Source organism: Dermochelys coriacea, chromosome 4 (assembly GCF_009764565.3).
Source record: "Dermochelys coriacea isolate rDerCor1 chromosome 4, rDerCor1.pri.v4, whole genome shotgun sequence".
NCBI classification, from domain to species: Eukaryota; Metazoa; Chordata; order Testudines; family Dermochelyidae; genus Dermochelys; species Dermochelys coriacea.
Window position 1 is genome coordinate 66229883 of NC_050071.1, and position 6186 is coordinate 66236068.

At 44.5% G+C, this 6186-nt stretch overlaps 1 non-coding gene across 1 annotated transcript; it reads right to left on the reverse strand.

Moving 5' to 3' along the window:
- Positions 1-3436: 3436 nt before the first annotated feature.
- TRNAR-UCG lies at positions 3437-3509 on the reverse strand. The gene has a single exon. It is a non-coding gene; the product is annotated as a tRNA-Arg (tRNA).
- Between the last annotated feature and the right edge of the window lie 2677 nt (positions 3510-6186).

The window sequence follows — 6186 nt, forward strand, 5'->3', positions numbered from 1 at the left end:
TCTATCTAGATGCCTCAAGAGATCCGCAACCTTCGCACCAGGCAGGCAAGTCACCATACGGTTCTCCCGGTCATCACAAATCCAGCTATCTATGTTTCTAATGATCAAATCTCCCATTACTAATACCTGCCTTTTCCTAATGACTGGAGTTCCCTCCCCTGGAGAGGTAACCTCAGTGCGAGAGGATATCCCAACGTCATCTGGAAGGAGGGTCCCAACTATAGGAAGGTTTCCCTCTGCTCCCGGTGACTGCTCTCCTTCCCTGGGCCTTTCATCCTCCCTAATGGTGCAGGAGCTGTCTGACCAGAGGTGGGACAAATCTACAGTGTCCCGGAAAGCCTCATCAGCATACCTCTCTGCCTCACTTAGTTCCCCCAGTTCTGCCACTCTGGCCTCCAAAGCCTGTACACAGTCTCTGAGGGCCAGGAGCTCCTTGCACTGAATGCGCAAATATGCCACCCCCACACCCACAGGGCAGGTAATCATACATGCTACAGTGAGTGCAATAAACAGGATAGCCCCCACTCTGCTGCTGGGCTTCTGCCTCCATTCTCTTCTGCAGCTACCTAGGTTAATGATAGGGTTTTTGTTTAAATCAAGAAGTTTTTATTGTAGTTTATTTTAAAGGTTTTAAAGAATGGCAAGTGTACCTTGCCCTCTTTCCAAACTCCCTCTCGAAACTCCCTGTTAGTGATCCCTGTTCGCACAGCTCCCTGGTCACTTGCTCACTACTTTATAAAGCCCTGGCCTTCTTGATAGCCCTGCCCCCTGACTAAGGCTCAGCTAATGAACAGAGGCTTCTAGATTTCAAACCTTGTTTAGAAGCTCACAGCTTCCAACCGCCAGCCACACCACACGGTCCTTCAAACAAACAAACGCAAACAAACAAACACAAGCTCAGCACACAGCAAGTAAACCCCAAACACAAAACACACACTACAGACAGGCACTTATCCCAAGGATCCCATAATTGCTTCTCCATAGAATCATAGAATCATAGAATATCAGGGTTGGAAGGGACCCCAGAAGGTCATCTAGTCCAACCCCCTGCTCAAAGCAGGACCAAGTCCCAGTTAAATCATCCCAGCCAGGGCTTTGTCAAGCCTGACCTTAAAAACCTCTAAGGAAGGAGATTCTACCACCTCCCTAGGTAACGCATTCCAGTGTTTCACCACCCTCTTAGTGAAAAAGTTTTTCCTAATATCCAATCTAAACCTCCCCCATTGCAACTTGAGACCATTACTCCTCGTTCTGTCATCTGCTACCATTGAGAACAGTCTAGAGCCATCCTCTTTGAAACCCCCTTTCAGGTAGTTGAAAGCAGCTATCAAATCCCCCCTCATTCTTCTCTTCTGCAGACTAAACAATCCCAGCTCCCTCAGCCTCTCCTCATAAGTCATGTGCTCTAGACCCCTAATCATTTTTGTTGCCCTTCGCTGTACTCTTTCCAATTTATCCACATCCTTCCTGTAGTGTGGGGCCCAAAACTGGACACAGTACTCCAGATGAGGCCTCACCAGTGTCGAATAGAGGGGAATGATCACGTCCCTCGATCTGCTCGCTATGCCCCTACTTATACATCCCAAAATGCCATTGGCCTTCTTGGCAACAAGGGCACACTGCTGACTCATATCTAGCTTCTCGTCCACTGTCACCCCTAGGTCCTTTTCCGCAGAACTGCTGCCGAGCCATTCGGTCCCTAGTCTGTAGCGGTGCATTGGATTCTTCCATCCTAAGTGCAGGACCCTGCATTTATCCTTATTGAACCTCATTAGATTTCTTTTGGCCCAATCCTCCAATTTGTCTAGGTCCTTCTGTATCCTATCCCTCCCCTCCAGCGTATCTACCACTCCTCCCAGTTTAGTATCATCCGCAAATTTGCTGAGAGTGCAATCCACACCATCCTCCAGATCATTTATGAAGATATTGAACAAAACGGGCCCCAGGACCGACCCCTGGGGCACTCCACTTGACACCGGCTGCCAACTAGACATGGAGCCATTGATCACTACCCGTTGAGCCCGACAATCTAGCCAGCTTTCTACCCACCTTATAGTGCATTCATCCAGCCCATACTTCCTTAACTTGCTGACAAGAATGCTGTGGGAGACCGTGTCAAAAGCTTTGCTAAAGTCAAGAAACAATACATCCACTGCTTTCCCTTCATCCACAGAACCAGTAATCTCATCATAAAAGGCGATTAGATTAGTCAGGCATGACCTTCCCTTGGTGAATCCATGCTGACTGTTCCTGATCACTTTCCTCTCCTCTAAGTGCTTCAGGATTGATTCTTTGAGGACCTGCTCCATGATTTTTCCAGGGACTGAGGTGAGGCTGACCGGCCTGTAGTTCCCAGGATCCTCCTTCTTCCCTTTTTTAAAGATGGGCACTACATTAGCCTTTTTCCAGTCATCCGGGACTTCCCCCGTTCGCCACGAGTTTTCAAAGATAATGGCCAAGGGCTCTGCAATCACAGCCGCCAATTCCTTCAGCACTCTCGGATGCAATTCGTCCGGCCCCATGGACTTGTGCACGTCCAGCTTTTCTAAATAGTCCCTAACCACCTCTATCTCTACAGAGGGCTGGCCATCTCTTCCCCGTTTTGTGTTGCCCAGCACAGCAGTCTGGGAGCTGACCTTGTTAGTGAAAACAGAGGCAAAAAAAGCATTGAGTACATTAGCTTTTTCCACATCCTCTGTCACTAGCTTGCCTCCCTCATTCAGTAAGGGGCCCACACTTTCCTTGGCTTTCTTCTTGTTGCCAACATACCTGAAGAAACCCTTCTTGTTACTCTTGACATCTCTTGCTAGCTGCAGCTCCAGGTGCGATTTGGCCCTCCTGATATCTTTCCTACATGCCCGAGCAATATTTTTATACTCTTCCCTGGTCATATGTCCAACCTTCCACTTCTTGTAAGCTTCTTTTTTATGTTTAAGATCCGCTAGGATTTCACCATTAAGCCAAGCTGGTCGCCTGCCATATTTACTATTCTTTCGACTCATCGGGATGGTTTGTCCCTGTAACCTCAACAGGGATTCCTTGAAATACAGCCAGCTCTCCTGGACTCCCTTCCCTTTCATGTTAGTCCCCCAGGGGATCCTGGCCATCTGTTCCCTGAGGGAGTCAAAGTCTGCTTTCCTGAAGTCCAGGGTCCGTATCCTGCTGCTTACCTTTCTTCCCTGCGTCAGGATCCTGAACTCAACCAACTCATGGTCACTGCCTCCCAGATTCCCATCCACTTTTGCTTCCCCCACTAATTCTACCCGGTTTGTGAGCAGCAGGTCGAGAAAAGCGCTCCCCCTAGTTGGCTCCCCTAGCACTTGCACCAGGAAGTTGTCCCCTACGCTTTCCAAAAACTTCCTGGATTGTCTATGCACCGCTGTATTGCTCTCCCAGCAGATATCAGGAAAATTAAAGTCACCCATAAAAAGCCAACCAACCACGAAGGGACTCGAACCCTCAATCTTCTGATCCGAAGTCAGACGCCTTATCCATTAGGCCACGCGGTCACCATAATCACCATTATCCATTAGGCCACGCGGTTCTCCATCACCTGGAGAACTCCCTCTCGAAACTCCCCGTTAGCGGAGTTTCAACAGAAAGTTTTTGACCAGCCCCTAGTGCCTAGGCTTTTCCAGGGCTGGCTGATAGTGAGGGCTGGAAAGAGCTGAGTAATAGAAAGTGAAACAAAGGTGATGCTGGTGGATTTAAGACAGCCAGTGACCCCTTTGTTGGAAAGAGGGGCATCTTTTATTACCAAAGTTCATATTAGGAGTCCATTTGATTCACAACAGAGTCTGGGTGTCCAGATAGAAACAGCGATCAACATTCTTTCCCCCTACCCCTGCAATAACTGTGCTTGGCCAGGAGGACTGTGATCTTTCCCATCAGACATGGATCTTGCCACAGTTATTAATGCTTTAACATCTCCAAAGTAGGTAATTTATATAGTCTTTTATCAATTCTCATTCTTCTTGTCCTTGCCTTCAAGGCCTCACCTCGTTCAGCCCAAGCATCTCTGATCTTTGTCTCCTGCATTCCCCTCTCCTTTTCCATCTGACCAATGACCCCTTTGTCTCCTCCTTCAGCTCCCTCCTCCATGTCCTCCCCATCCCCAATACTGACTTGATACAGGTCACAATGAAAGGGTCATCTATTTAGCTAGGCTTTTCTGAAAATGAACCATAAACAGTTGTTTTCCTTTTAGATTTTATGGACTGGGGATCATTGTCATCTGTATTTTTAAATAAATTGATGATGTATTTAGAGAGATGTAGTACATGCATCAAATCAGATAAATACTGGATGCACTGGTCTCATAGGTTTGATGGAAAAACTCAGCCCTTCATCATTTAGGGGAGAAACTTCATTAAACCAGATAACTAGCCAAGTGTCCCACAATATTCAAAGCTAACAGGGATTTACCAGCAGCAGCACCACTGCCTGTAGTCACTATTCCTTTAGAAATAAGAACCATAAAACATCCTTTATCCTTACCCTCTCTATTGCCGATTTGATTCAGCACACAATCTTTTTCCTCCTAACAGGTCTATTTATCCTTGCTATTCCATGAAAAGTGTAGATAACTCAAGCAGCAAAAATTAAAACAAAACCAAAAAATCCCTGTGTCAACAACACACTCAATTAACTGCAATGTGTACAATGTAGTGATTGAGTATTTTATGCCATTAGAATTTAGGTCACAGTCCCGAGTTTTCATTACAGTGAGACAAATTCCAAGCTGTGAGCCTGATGTGAGAGATAGTAAAAGTGAGACAGCAATTCAGCAAGGGACATTAAAAACATTAATGAACAAACATAACTATCTGAAACTGAAACTTTTAAGAACTTAGAACACTTCTCCATAAAAATAAAACCAGGAAGCCGTATCAGTTTAAGATAAAGACATTCCCAAAAGACCCAGCCAATGAAAGTGAAAGTTGAAACGCTTCAAATACAGAGGTTAATTTGGAACACAATTGAATCCTGCACAAAGAAATCAGCACAATGGTATTGTTGACTGAGGACAAAGCAGGGGCTATTCTCACAATAAATGATATCACTAGATTCCATAGAGTATACATGGAATTGTTCTATATGTTTATCTGAATAAAAATAAGGTACGATGCTTTTTTTAAGCTTTTCATTTAAGAAGTTCTTGAAAACCCACCTAACTACAGGAAATACTCCAGCTTTAATGATTACGCATCCCATGGTGAGTGTACATGGTATTTGTTTATGATAATGATGTCCACAGCATTTCCTTCAGTGTTAGACTGTGAGCTCCTCAGGCCATGTGAGTACCACCTTAGATTAAAGGGTAATTGACAGACTGACTGTGGCCAGAACATGCTTACATCAATGCCACCTGCAATAGACCAGCATTGTTTCTAAGTGCTGAACCAGATGGCACGTGACAGATGATCTGGCTGATATTTATAGTAATGTATCTCACATGAACTTTTGAAAAATTCCTGTATTAAGGAATTTAATGGTTAAAAAAATTCTGGAAGAATATAAAATAGTAAGAACACATTCACTTTATCATTGTGGTTGAAGTGTCAAAGATTGAGAGCTCTAAAATAAGACTTTTGTCCAGACAATACCTGAGGAGATAATTTGTGTCTCTCTTCAGAGATCATCCTGTAGAGGTAGTCATTTATGGCATCTCTCCATACCTCTAACATTTATATTTTTAGAATATATGAAGTACTCTTAGGATGGTCAAGATTTGCCTTGAAAGATTAATGGAATATTGTGAAATATGCTATTTTCATTTACATTTAAATGAGGGATTTAAATTTGGCGACAGATTATTAAAAGTCTGACCTGGAGCTCTTTTGAAGTGCACAGCAACTACAACTGGGGTCTGGTTTTCAAAAGCATCTAGGCATCTGAATAATGTCCACATATTCAAAAGTGCTCAGTCCCCACTAAGATATTTATGGCCAGAACTCAGCAGCCACTGTGCACAGCTCCTTTGAAAATCTGTTCCCAAATTATGGGTGCTGAGAACTTTTTAAAATTCTAGCCTTAGAGATTGAGGGGGGAATAGGAGAGGGTTTTGGGGAAGCCTTTTGCCCAGTGAGCCTCAGAAGCTAATTTTGGATAATTGGATCTTTGAGGTGTCTTCTAAGTGGCTGCTTTTTTGTAACTGCATCACTGTCAGCTGCAACAAGGTAAAAT